This window comes from Pinus tabuliformis, chromosome 6, assembly GCF_031772625.1.
Source record: "Pinus tabuliformis cultivar Carrire ecotype Pingquan chromosome 6, CPIR1, whole genome shotgun sequence".
NCBI lineage: Eukaryota > Viridiplantae > Streptophyta > Pinopsida > Pinales > Pinaceae > Pinus > Pinus tabuliformis.
Genome location: NC_142292.1, coordinates 66,343,656 through 66,358,435, shown reverse-complemented (window position 1 = coordinate 66,358,435; position 14,780 = coordinate 66,343,656).

Here is a 14,780-nt window from a genome sequence, read left to right as displayed (position 1 = left end):
TGTCGCTCGAGGGCTTCTTCGAGCAAGATTTTGATAGGATCTCCTGCACCCTCGTCTTTCTTCTCATCCGCCATGGGAGGCAGTCGGGATTTACGAGGCTGGTCTTGCAAAGGTTCGACCAGTTCAAGCCCTAACTCCTTATATCTCGACCTCGTTGGGCACATGCAAAGAAAAACAAAGAAAAAGCAGACCACTCTGATACCACTGATCCGGACTTAAATAGGAACGTAAAAAATTACAGAGATAACCATATACACAAAGATGCAACGGAAATAATACTTCATTTCATTAATGGAAAATACTGAAATATGCTTACAGCTAGAAATGGAAATAAACTAGCTAGGGCGATGGTAGCTTATCTCTGAGAAGAGATGTGGTGGCTACATGCCTCTGAACTGTTTTGAATTGTGTTAAAATGAGGCTTGAAGGTCTATTTATTGTTGAGAAACAATGGAAGACCTTTCACATCTCGAAACCTAATCCTAGAAGATGAAATGCCAAATTGTGGGCCTCGTTTGGGCAAATTGGTACATCAATTTCCTGGGGTCGTAACTTTGGCATACGATCTCTGTTTGACGCGTACAATAGCTCGTTAGAAAGATCTATCTGAGCACTACCACTTTGGGAGGCAACATTGGTTCATGGACAAAAGTTGCCCCAGATTCCCCAAAAAACTTCGTTTAGGGCCTCAAAACGGCTCCAGAAGTTCAAGACCCGAAAAACTGCTAAAAATAGTAAACTGTGCTACAATTTAGGAAACTGAAAAAGCTGAAAGAGACAGTTGTGGAGGTCCAAATGGGATAGGTGGGTGGCTACCAACATCCACCTGGATCAATTTGCTGCGTGAAGTATCCATGTTGCAATGCAATATGATGACAAAATCATTGCACTGTGTTTCATTAGAGGTAAGAAGCTTACCTTATTATGATGGGTTAACTGACATGGATAAGTTTTTGTATGCATTTGAGCGTGAAGCCCCTGAAGATCACCACTTCCAAGCATTAGATTTGGCACTGCGTGCTACGCCCGCATGATGGTAGGGTACGCACAAGGATAGCTTTGATGGATGGAGGGTTTACAGAAGAATGATGAGGTTATGGTTTCGGCAGCCTTACACTAGATTGGCTGAGAAATATCACGGGAAGGATGATCTGAATGATCACCTAGTGAAATGGACTAAAGATTACAGCTTAGAGCCATAGTCGGAGTGGGTACACCTATTCTGCCATACTTTGTATATAATTCCGATGAACTGGTATATGGAAACGGAGCTCCGCCATGGCACCGCGGAGTGGGATATATTGAGGGAAGGGTTCTTATTTACCTTCAGTTTTGAAGAAAACTTCACAAGCATCAATGAAGCCTTACACTAGATTAAGGTAGTTATCTTCAGAATGTCATAAGAACCATTGGAGTGGGTCCAACTATATTGGAGCACCTAGCTGCGCCATGCACTAGAATGTTATAATGTGACTGCTGAAGAAGATGATGAGGATCCAAGGAACATTAATATCCTAGAAGCAGAAGGGTATCGTGAAGTCGAATGTCTGCAAATAGAGAACCCGTACATCACCACACCATTGAAGACAAAGCAAGTAAACATTGGTATTGAAGCAGAACTGAAGTTTGCAAATATTGGGGATTATTGGGACAATGCCACTGTGGATAAAGTTGTTGAGCTACTCTGTGAGTACCAGGATCTTTTTCCTACCAAGTTTTCGGACCTAAAGGGCATAATAGGCGACTTGGGCATCATGAAGATTACTCTGAAGTCGAACATGAATCCTATTAAGAAGAGGCTTTATCGTCTTAATCCCAAACACAAGGAAAAGGTTTGTCAGGAGTTGGATAAGATGCTGGAGGCGGGAATCATAGAACCTATGGAGGAATTTGATTGGGTGATCCTGATGGTGGTTCAGGAGAAGAAAAAGAAAGGTGAAATAAGGATTTACATAGATCTGAGGAAGCTTAATGATGCCTATGTCCATGATCCATTCTCGACACCGTTTACCGATGAAGTATTAGACAATGTTGGAGGGAAGGAGGCCTACTCATTCACTAACGGGATTCAGGGTATCATCAAATCAAGATCGTGCTAGAGGATAGGAGCAAAACAACCTTCGAGATGGAATGGGGTTGTTTCCAGTATACTGTGATGCCATTTGGACTCAAGAATGCACTTGCGATATTCTCTCGCATAGTTATAACAACATTTAAGGAGTTCATCTATAAGTTCTTGGAATTAGACTGGATGGTGTTCAGTTTAGTGAAGGGCCATCCAGAATGTCTATGCTTGATGTTGAATACGTGTCGTAGATATCAGATCACATTGAACTTGAAGAAATGCCTCTTTTGTGTTCCCTTTGGGATCTTGCTAGGTGACATGGTATGCAAGCAAGGATTGATGGTGGACCTTGCCAATATTGCGGTGATAGTGAACTTGGAGGCCCCGAGAAATGTTAAGAAGTTGCACGCGACACTAAGAAATGCAGGATATTACAGAAAGTTTATCAAAGCATATGCTCAGATTACTGTGCCTATGGAGAAACTATTGAAGAAGGATGCAACATTCTGTTGGGACAAAGAATGTCAATGCAACTTAGATGTCTTGAAAGAAAAGATGGTCACCATGTCGATCTTGGTATTCCCAAATTGGAAGAATGAATTTCACATACATGTGGATGCCTCTTGCATTGTGTTGGGTGAAGTGTTAATGCAAGTGACTGAAGGAGAAATGGACAATCCTATAGCCTTCGTGAGTAGGAAATTATCAAAGGTTGAGAAGAGTTATTCAACGATTGAGCACAAAGGATTGGATTATTGCTACTATGAGCAATATCTTAAACCCAACCACAAGAATGAAAGAAGGATTATTTTCCATTTCTCTTACCTCCTAGACAGATATGTTCCTATGATGAAAATCATCATGAAGACTTCACATGTGAGGGCAGGTTTTCTAGGCTCTATTCCTATCATATTCAATTACTTATGCATTTTACAAGAGTCAAAATGCTCAATATGCCATACTGTTTTTACCGAGATATCAAAAAGAAGTCATACATTGCCCGAAGGAAAGATCATGATCATCAAATGCATAGAATATTTCACCATCCTCTCATCAAGATGATAGTCTTACACCACCTTGATCAACTTAATATTGCATGGGACAATTTCATATCCAATGAGATTTTCACAGTCCCACCTATTCAGCATGGCCAAGAGGCACCTTCATCTTCTCATCCATCCACCTCCATTCCTCCATATCATCCCATGCATCATCCATCTTCATCTGATGAGTCAGCCACACCATCACCTCCATCATCACCATTTCATGAGCCTATTCATTCACCTGGCAGAGATGAAGGCAGTAGGAAGGAGCATATTGATCATGGGGAGAGAAGCAAGCCCAAAAGGGCTGGTTTAGGTACCTTGGAACATACCTATTAGAGAGGGCATAGGAAAGTGTTTGCCCCACTGATTGTGGGAGGGGCCTTTCCTTCTTCATCGACAAAGCAGGTACAAAAGGGTAATAAAAAATTTGTAGAGGCAGAGATCCAACAGCAGGAGGAAGACCTCCATGAGATAGAGCATGATTGTCAATTAGTTGACTCACATGAGCATGATGACAGTGAAATCACAACTATTGTTATCAAGGAAAAGAATGCATTCATAGTAGATCTCCAAGTCAACTTGCAAAGGGCCAAATGGATCATTTCCTACTATAAGTAGGAGAACAGGAAGTTTGAGGCCAAACATGAACCCATGGAGATTCAGCTTAGAAAGGCAAAGAGAGAGGCTGAAAATTCTAAGGCCTTAATTGATGAGGCATATGGGAATTATGGTGAGAAATTTGATGAATAGGTTCCAGGAAGAAGGCCACGGACTAGAGGCTTAAAGAGAGCTTTGGAGCAAGAAAGGAAAAGGGAGGCAGAACTAGCCAATGAGCTCACCTTGAATGAGCAATTTGCCAAGATGGTAAACGAAAAATAAGAACATTGACTTGAAAGGGTAAATGGTCATCTGGAGAGCTTCTTAGAAAAGGCCAAGAAGGACAATGATATTCAAAGAAGGATGGAAAAATGCTATGCCATGAGAAACAAAATTGCAAGGGCCAAGCTCAAAGGAGCTCATGCAAAAATTGAGGCCTTGACCAAGAAAGAGGAGAAAAAGAGGTTGGATATCCTTATTGAGGCATCAATCCATGCCTCAAACATATAGCCAACTATCAGCCCACCAATTTTGACCATTTTTGAACAAATTTGGAAAGTTATAATTTACTGTATTTTTTGAGGAATTTTTGGCACTGTCAGGATGTCAAACGCGCAGCACCTAGGTGTTACACTAAAAAATGTCACCATGACCACTTACAGTTAGTATGGCTCAAATCAACAGTCATGCTACCCTCTTAGGCAAGTCTTATGCCTCTGCTATCCATCTCAAACTCAAAGAAGAGAGAAAGTCTTGTCAAAAATATGTTTATCTCTGGGGTCGTAGGTTCTCTCTAGCCTTACCTGCGGGGACGCTCACAATGTTCACAAAAGGTGCGTCCTTGGACGCTCTGTATGTTAAGGGACAAGTGTGTCCTTCTGTAAAAGGCAAAATGCGCGAGTTTCATCTTAAAAAAGTTACTTGTGGTTACTTCTAGAACTTTCTAGAGGTCGGTTTGATGAATTGGATGCGCCTCCAGTTGGTTCATGTATCTCTATTAAGGGGGAACTTATCCCATCAATAAGGGAGCTATCCCACCCAAAGAGGGGGATTATCCCATTGATGGTGGACCTGAATAACCTCTTTACAGCACTATGAATAAAGACATTGAGCCAGAGGGAAGAGAGGTTGGAGCTATACATTTTCTTTGGGTAAATGCTGCAGGAATTAGGACTCCCATTTAGAACCTTGTGAGGAGAGATTGTCTTTGCTTGATTCTACTTGGAAGTGGGTGAGCTTTGTCAAAGTAGAGGAAAACCCTTGATGGACCCTGGGAGGAACTTGCACAACACCAAGGCCAGGTTGTAAGAGTTTCTTTGTTTCGTTATTAATACAAACTGGTTTATTTTTCTCAATAGCTTGTGTTAATGAGTTATTTCATGTGTTCCTTGGTCTGCATGTTAAATATATGTTTTATTATATGAAATGCAAGTGCTTGGTAATTGTTTGATTGTTTGTGGTTGCAGGAATTGACTTGAAGGAGGAGCTCATCCGGATCGGCAAGGATGGACTACAACAACCGCGTTTTGGAATAAGGTAAGCCTAAACACTTGTAGTTTTCATGTTTTAAAAGGTATATTTAGAGAAAGATCACTCCATTTTGTCTTGTTTGTCGCTAGAGAGTTTAGACTCCTAGGGAGGTCAGTTGTGTCCGCACAAACGACTTTTTCCGCCACGACAAATTGGCGACTCCACTGGGGAATCCATTAATGTGAAAGTCTTTTCCTTTGTGTGAACTTTGCTCTGAGAAAATCATTTTTATTTTCTGGTTTTTGACTGTGAGAATTAGCATTTGGGTGGCTTAGCTTTAGATTTAGTTAGATTTGGTTTTTCTTAACTTTTCCAGAAGGACGCACCCTCTGAGTACTGCACAGTGCGTCTTTGGACGCGCTGTTGCCGTTTGCACAGAGCGGGCCCGCGCCTGTTCTAACGGGCTGCCTGCGTCTTCCTGTAAAATTTAGGAAAATTCCATTTTTTGCTTTAATTGCTTTTAGATTTTGGTTTTTCTTAGTGTTTTCTGCCCAGATCCTTTAGTACCCTGTCAAAAATTTTCACCTGAGCTTGTTCCTGCTCTTAGCTTTCATCAATTGGGTGTTTTGAGTCTTTTTCTTGAGAAATTCTTGATTTATTTTCCTTTGGTCATTACTTGGAGATTTCTCTCAGTTCTTTCACAATTTTGCATCTTTTTGCTTGTGTTTTTGCAAAAAAATTTCCCCCTCATTCGCCGGGGGGGCTAAATTGTGTATGAGTGTTAATCGCCTTTGAGTGTTTTTATGTTTTGATCTTTGGAACTCTCACCCAATTTTCTCGACTTGCACTTGATTGGTTCTTAGATTACATTAGAATCATCTTGTGTTTGAGAATTCTCTTGGATAGATCACATTTGCATAATTAGAGTTCTCAGTTTCAGAATATGAATGAAAAATGTGCATAGATTACATTTGCATACTTTTCATGTGAATTGTGCATAGATTACAATTTCATAGTTTACATTCTGAAAAATCAATCGTAGATTTAGATCAGCTTTCTTTGATTTGAATTTACACAAAAATAAAAATAAAAATTGGTTTGGAATTGATTTGCATTAGTTTTTCTTGATGAAATTAGTGCATTAGAGAATTTGTTAAATTTTCTCTTAATGATCAATTTTTTGCATTGTTGGAAGTGAATGGAAACTCTCTCCTTACTCTAGTTAGGATTCATCGAATTGAAAGGATTGCATTATCATATTCGATTGCATTCAGTTGAGTCGGGTCATAACACCATTGGTTTCATCTCCATTTACCCATTTGAGTAATAATAGCCTTAATAACACAGCGCTTAATTAAAATTCATCTAGTAATTTTTACATTTCTAGGGCTCTGAAACACCAACATAGCTTAGGCTAGGGTCTTGGAGTAGGTGAGTACTTAACTCTCCAAGACTACAAAACCAAACAGATAGTTTATCTTGAGTAGAATAAATCCAATTGTTTCAATTGCACTCTGGGAAAGCTCCTCTTAAAGGAGAATCACGAGCTCGTGTCCGAACCAGTGAGGGGATCATTCCCCCCTCGTTGGGAACGACGCCAGACAGTACGTATTACAAACGGTAAACCTCGGATTAACCATTGTCGAGGAGCCAGGGGTCACTTATCGGTAAACCTTGGATTGTTGTCAAGGAGCCGGTAAGGGGATTGAGCTTGCTACTCTGCCCTTGCGTGCTGTCGGAGTTTAGACTGTTCCCCCAGGTGTATTTGTTACTGTTGGTGACCTTAGTGACCATAATCTTTAGGGTTCTACCGAGGTGACGGTGGAGGGAAGGTCCCACTGTACCTGGAGCAGACGTCGGTTATACTCACTTGGATTTTCCGGGGGGTTCACTTCACTTCGAGATGGTTAAAGTGGAGGAACTTGTGCCGGTCTATTCATTAAGCAGGTTGCCGGGGTAACTGTTCCACCCGCCATTTCTGTACTGAATTCTGCGAGGTTGGGCTTCATCACCAACTAGTGTTTTCGGTCCGGAGAGCTTACTGTTTGTGTGTGGTTTGACTCCTAGATTTGATAGCGCGTGTTAATTTGTTTGTTTTTACTTTTAGAGACCATAGGTGTGAATTGTGAATTTTAGTTGTTAAGTGTGAATTGTGAATTGTTAATTTTAGTTTTAAATTATTAATAAAATTCACTGAAGTTGAATATAATGGCAAATGTTCCGGAATTTATCAACCTAGGAACCCCTCCTAATGAGAATCCTAGTACCTTTCCTTACTTTGGAAATGTTGGTCCTCCTTATATGGCTACTTTGTCATTACCTGGATTTACAATAGGTTTACCGATATGGTTATTTTCAACTTCGTTGGCCCAAAATACTCCAATTGTTCCATCACAACCGGATGCTTCACCTCAACAGAGTTCACCATCTCAACATCACCAACCTTCTGTTGACCCTTTACCTTCTTCGCCTAATTTTTCTTCCTCCATTTCTTCCTCTTCGCCTGGTAAAAGCCTTGATGTTAGTAACCAGGAGGCTAAGAAGAAGAAGAAAGGGAAGAAGAAGAAGAAGAAGAAGAAGCAAGATAAGAAAGAAGTCAACCAACCAACCATGGCTGTAAGTGTTAGTTGTGTTGAGGAAAATTCCGACATGCATCGTAAACCCAAATACCCTTGCAGGCTTTGTAAGGGTGACCACTTCCTTGTCAATTGTCCTGGTATTCCAAAGGTCTTGGAAGTATGGTCAGAAAAATCTCATCAACTTTCCATTGATCCATCAACCAGTGATAGTCAGGTTCCTGGGAAAAAGGGTAAAGTTAGGTTTCCTTGTAAGTTATGCAAAGGGAGTCATCAAACTCACATTTGCCCTCACATGGATGAAGCCTCAACATTGTTGGAAAACCTTACTATTCCACAGCAAGAATTTCCAACTGGTTACCGTAAACTTTCTCCCAACCTACCGTCAACTGACGGAGTGATTGATCTAAATTCAAGTATAGTCGATCACACTCTCCCATTGGAGAGTGAAACTCATGTCACTCAGGTTGATGATCCATTAGTTGATCAAGTGGTCGATTCAATTTCACATTCGGTCGATCACACTCTCCTTTTAGAAAGTGAACTTCATACCGCTCAGGTTCTTCTTGTTACATCAGATTCTTCTATGCCGGGGGGCATTTCACCTGTTTCTACAGAACCCCCTCCAAGTACTGAGATCTTTTCCTTTGATTGGAATAGACTGACAGAACCTCGTCTTCCTTCCTCCATCCCTTTCCAAATCATTGTCAAGGCTGGTGGTAGGGACATACATCGTACTCAGGTAGATGAAGGTGCTTCTGTTAGTATTTTATCCTCAGCTGTTTGGAAAGCTTTGGGTTCCCCTCAGCTTGCGCCTATTACGCAGAATCTGAAAGCTTTTAACAGAACAATTAGTGAACCTTTAGGGATCCTTCCTAAGTTTTCTATTACCTTGGAAGGTAAAACTGTTTGTGTTGATCTTATGGTAGTTCGAGGTCCCTTGGATTTCAATTTACTCCTTGGGCGAGACTATGTTTATGCAATGAAAGCTGTCGTATCGACACTCTTTCGCGTGATGTCTTTCCCTCACAATGGCAGTATTGTGACTGTAGACCAGCTTTCATTCCCTAGTCTTGTTTCAACTACCAATAATATGACACCCCTAAATGTTCCTGATTCTAAAGTGGTATCTACCCTGCCACGGGTTAATTATGTGGCAACTGGTCCCATGTTTTCAGTTACCGATGTAAGTGAGCCTCTCACTGTTGATTTAGATCCGGTAATTGACATGGAAAGCTCTATGGGATTATTTTAACACGATGTTCTTATCCCTTTTGAGTCCCTTGACATGTGTTCCTTCCAAAGAACTGTTCTTCCTTCTGATGAAGACCTTTTGGAAGCCATGATCAAGGTGTGTCCATTGACATGTCTTTCTTCCAGTTAGAAGCCATGCTCAGTGAGTACGAGGATAGTTTTTTCCTGTATCAACCTCGTTAAAAAATGAAATAGGCTGTAATGAGGATAGTTCTTTTACTGAGTCAACCTCATTAAAAAATGAATCAGGTAGATTTTAGGTTATGTAGGTAGACTGTAAAAAGTAGGGTTGCGAGGAAAGTTCCTTTTACTGTGTCAACCTCGTTAAAAAATGAATCAGTGCATGAGGACAGTTCTTTTACTGAGTCAACCTCATTAAAAAATGAATCAACTAGATTTTAGGATATGTAGGTAGATTGTAGAAAGTAGGGTTTTGAGGACAGTTCCTGTTACTGAGTCAACCTCATTAAAAAATGAATCAGGTTTGAGGACAGTTCCTGTTACTGAGTCAACCTCATTAAAAAATGAATCAGGTTTGAGGATAGTTCCTGTTACTGAGTCAACCTCGTTAAAAAATGAATCAGGTTTGAGGATAGTTCCTGTTACTGAGTCAACCTCGTTAAAAAATGAATCAGGTATGAGGATAGTTCTTTTCTTGTGTCAACCTCCTTAAAAATGAAACAACTCCCTTTTCAAGTTAAATATTGAAAGTAAACCTTCATTTCATCCAGCCGGTTGAATGCAATGAAGCCTGGGGGGCATGTACCTTCCTTTGCATCATTATGCTAGGGGCATGCGAACTTTTTGAGCATAGTTCCTTGTCTTGTGTCAAGCTCGTTAAAAAATGAAACAAGGGTAGGTTAAGTAGGTAGATTTTAGAGCATAGTTCCTTGTCTTGTGTCAAGCTCTTTAAAAAATGAAACAAGGATCATGAGCATAGTTCCTTGTCTTGTGTCAAGCTCGTTAAAAAATGAATCAAGGTTTTTAGAGTAAAGTTTTTGTTAGGTAGATTGTAGAGAATAGTTATGAGCATAGTTCCTTATCTTGTGTCAAGCTCGTTTAAAAAATGAAACAAGGGTTTTGAGGATAGTTCGTTTCCTGTGTCAACCTCACTAAAAAATGAAACATCTCCCTCAAGTCTTTCCAAGATCTGGAAAGTAAAGCTTCATTCCATCCACGTCATTGAATGCCATGAAGCTTGGGGGGCATGTACCTCGTCTTGCATCATTATGCTGGGGGCATGCGAACTTATAACAAGCATAGTTTTTCGTTTCAAACTTGTGCAAACATGAAACCGAATCAGAGCATAGTTCTTTTCCTGTGTCAAGCTCGTTAAAAAATGAAACAAATCCTCCTCTAATTGAGTCGAGAGTTTGACTAGATCTCGTAAATGTTAAGTTGTATATTTAGGTTAGTTATTTCAGTGTTTTGCATAATTTTCTTACAGTTTTAGGTCGAGTCTTTCAAATGATCTCGTAACTGAACCTTAATTTCATCCAACTGGTTGAATGAAATGAAGCTGGGGGGCATGCGCTCTAGCAGTTACGCTTAGGGGGCATCAAGCACAGTTTTCTCTCTGTTTCAAGCTTGTAAAAAAATGAAACTACTCTGAAGCATAGTTTTTCTCTGTTTCAAGCTTTTGTAAAAATGAAACCTATCTCGAGTCAATTTCAGTTATTTTCAAGACTCATTAAACTCATGAAAATCCCGAGATTATTTTGCTATTTTTCATTCTCGTAAAACAAATGAAAATGCCGAGTTCTTTCCGTCTTTTCCTGCTCGTAAATTAAATTGAAAGTCGGCCATATGAGTACATTTTTATCCCTTTTTCGAACTCATTAAAATTTACAAAAAAGTGAAAACCATGAGTACATTTTTATCCCTTTTTCGAACTCATTAAAACTTACGAAAAAGTGAAACCTCAGAGTCATCTTTTAAGCCCTTTTCTGACTCCTAAAAAATGAAAATATTGCCGAGCGTTTCTTTTACACTCGTTAAAATGGAATTAAAAGACGGTCCCCTTATAGCTCTTTTCTGACCGCAAAATCAGGAAAAGATTGCCGGGTTTTTGTCGTTTCAAACTCGATAAGGAAATAAAACGACGTGTCCTTGATCGCTTTTTACTTTTCAGGTCAACGACACTATTATGAAAGTACTCCTTGGTTGCAAGATCAAGCGGTTCCCCCAGGTATTATTTTATACTTTTTCGGGCTTGAGGGACACAAATATACGAAAAAGTTCAATGTGGAGTCTCCTTTTGTTTTTTCAGACTCTCTAAAATTGAAAAACGCCGAGTTTCTCCTATACTGGGTTCGTTAAACTTTTACAGTAGAGGACCTGTTCAATTACAAACAGGAACGAACCACTCCTTCCTAGGGTTCGAATTTAAACTAGGTTGGACTCGTCCGAAGGATGAGCTTATAATCAAGCATATGTTATCCTCCTCAAGCTTGTTAAAAATAAAGAGGTACTTGCCAGAAATGGTGGGGGAAAAGAGAGAAGAATGAACCTGTTTGTTACCTTTTGTCTCAAAAGAAACTTTATTACCACTCTTGAACACGACACTTTTTCATTCACCTGGGTTGGGAAATATTTTACCTCACAGTTGATCAAACCACTTTGAAAGTCTTTAACCGGGTTCCGGGGATTAACTTTGAGTTATTCGTCACCAAGCCATCTGTCGTGTCGTTATGTGTTCAAGAGGTCTGCAAGCAAAACTTTCATCTGCAAAATACTTGTCATCCATTTGACCATCCCTGAGTCAGTCCTTACAGCAACATTTCTTCAACTTGAACAATGATTTCGTGTTGCGGGCTTGCCTGCAATGGGTCGCTTTCTATCGACATCGACACATTATCTAGAAAGATGACTTAGGAATCGACAGTACCTTGAAGTCTGCATGCATCAATGGCAGGTTTCTCGCCTTTGACGTCAGTTTACATCATTGACTTTCGATCAAAGGATTCCGTGAAGTGTTCGACATCAAAACATCTATTCACATTTCACGGGTTGTGCTTGGTACTTTGAGAACCATTGACATTACTGGTGGTTTCTCTCACGCTTGTTAACAGTTTGCATCATCGACTGGTAATCAAGTGGTTTCTAACATGTTCGACATCGAATCATTTAATCACATGGCTAGAATCGTACCAATTCGGGAAGTAGAAGTGAAGACCCTGGATCTAGTTTCTACCATCCAGGCTGCGAGGAGTTTTGTATTCATTATCTGTGTAGACTAATCATAAACAGATGGCTGCGTCCATACTGTGTCTACAAAAGTCTATAAAAATGATGTACTGCAAGATCATTCCTGTATCAGAATAGTTAGTCCATTAGTTAAAGTTTTGAATCTGAGTATGGGAATGCCTACCTCAGTGATGATATAATCTTATACATGTATTTTGTGTTGAAAATTGCAGGTTCCAACCCGGCCATCCACAAGGCAATCCTTGAAATGATAAAGCGCTTCACCCTTCCTAGAATTACAAAACCCTAAATCTATTCCAGGCTTCGCACTTTAGGGGGCAATCTGTTACACTAAAAAATGTCACCATGACCACTTACAGTTAGTATGGCTCAAATCAACAGTCATGCTACCCTCTTAGGCAAGTCTTATGCCTCTGCTATCCATCTCAAACTCAAAGAAGAGAGAAAGTCTTGTCAAAAATATGTTTATCTCTGGGGTCGCAGGTTCTCTCTAGCCTTACCTGCGGGGACGCTCACAATGTTCACAAAAGGTGCGTCCTTGGACGCTCTGTATGTTAAGGGACAGGTGCGTCCTTCTGTAAAAGGCAAAATGCGCGAGTTTCATCTTAAAAAAGTTACTTGTGGTTACTTCTAGAACTTTCTAGAGGTCGGTTTGATGAATTGGATGCGCCTCCAGTTGGTTCATGTATCTCTATTAAGGGGGAACTTATCCCATCAATAAGGGAGCTATCCCACCCAAAGAGGGGGATTATCCCATTGATGGTGGACCTGAATAACCTCTTTACAGCACTATGAATAAAGACATTGAGCCAGAGGGAAGAGAGGTTGGAGCTATACATTTTCTTTGGGTAAATGCTGCAGGAATTAGGACTCCCATTTAGAACCTTGTGAGGAGAGATTGTCTTTGCTTGATTCTACTTGGAAGTGGGTGAGCTTTGTCAAAGTAGAGGAAAACCCTTGATGGACCCTGGGAGGAACTTGCACAACACCAAGGCCAGGTTGTAAGAGTTTCTTTGTTTCGTTATTAATACAAACTGGTTTATTTTTCTCAATAGCTTGTGTTAATGAGTTATTTCATGTGTTCCTTGGTCTGCATGTTAAATATATGTTTTATTATATGAAATGCAAGTGCTTGGTAATTGTTTGATTGTTTGTGGTTGCAGGAATTGACTTGAAGGAGGAGCTCATCCGGATCGGCAAGGACGGACTACAACAACCGCGTTTTGGAATAAGGTAAGCCTAAACACTTGTAGTTTTCATGTTTTAAAAGGTATATTTAGAGAAAGATCACTCCATTTTGTCTTGTTTGTCGCTAGAGAGTTTAGACTCCTAGGGAGGTCAGTTGTGTCCGCACAAACGACTTTTTCCGCCACGACACTAGGACGTTGCGCTCTTTTTTGGAGCATCCAATTAGAAAATGGTCAAAATTTTTGGATTCATAATGATGAGTAAATGCACCCTATACTTTTTCTAAGCATTTGGAGCAAAACTAGTCAGCCAAAAGGGTCAAAAACTACCAAAAAATCACCTTTCTACCTCTTTTTTGGCATGGTCGTTGTGCATTTGCTAGTCTTGGGAGATTGGAATTTTGAGAGGGAAAATGACCTACAAATGAAAAAATGAAGGCATATTTGGAAATTTGACTCGAAGGGCTTTCCAACTAGCTATCGTGGAGAAACTTGGGACACCGGGAAGGCATCCAAAAGCAGCCCTGAAGTTGAAGGGAACGTTTGAGTCTAAAAGAGCGCATTTGACAACCTTCTACTTTTTTCATTGTTTCACTCTAAACTCACTTTCACCTAAGGGGAGTTGATGTTTTAATCATGTAATTGATCAATATGATGTAATTATTATGTTTTTTTTACTGTTATCTAGGGTAAATACATTAGTCAAATGGCCTACATGGCATGTAATGAATCATTTTTCTAGAGTTAGGGATGAGTAACTTTGACCACCCTACACTCTAGCTATCAACTCAGTTTTTCTTGCAATTGCTCCTCCTCTCATGGATTCGACCCCTAAGGCTAGGATGAGTTGTTTGGATGCCTATATTATGTATTTTATTATTCATTTCATAGGTTGGATTCAGTAGGATTTTGTTCTAGTGATCAGAGACTATTGTATCATATTTTGGCCAGTTTCAGTAGATGAGTTGCAACTATTTTTTTGGGATACATGTGATATGAATGTTTAGCATTTTTTCTTCTTTGTGATCATTTATATGAATTTTTTATTGGTTCATAAACCATTTCATGTATGTTAAATGGTAATTTTCAAGTTGATAGGCAAAATACATGCTTGCTCATGCTCTGTTTTGGAAAATTTATCATACTTTGTTCACTTTTATTCAGTTTAGGAAGAATGCATCTCTTATGCTCTTCCGAGCTCCTCATCAAGATTAAACCATCCCTTCAAATCACATTTTAAGTATTAAGCCTAATACCTACCTTTCCCCTTTAAATGTCTGCAATCGTATCGTGTTGGCCCTGACCTAGTCCCTCTGACCTAAATCACTCATCCTTGTGACTACCCAACCAAATCAAATCAAACAACCCTCTGGACTAT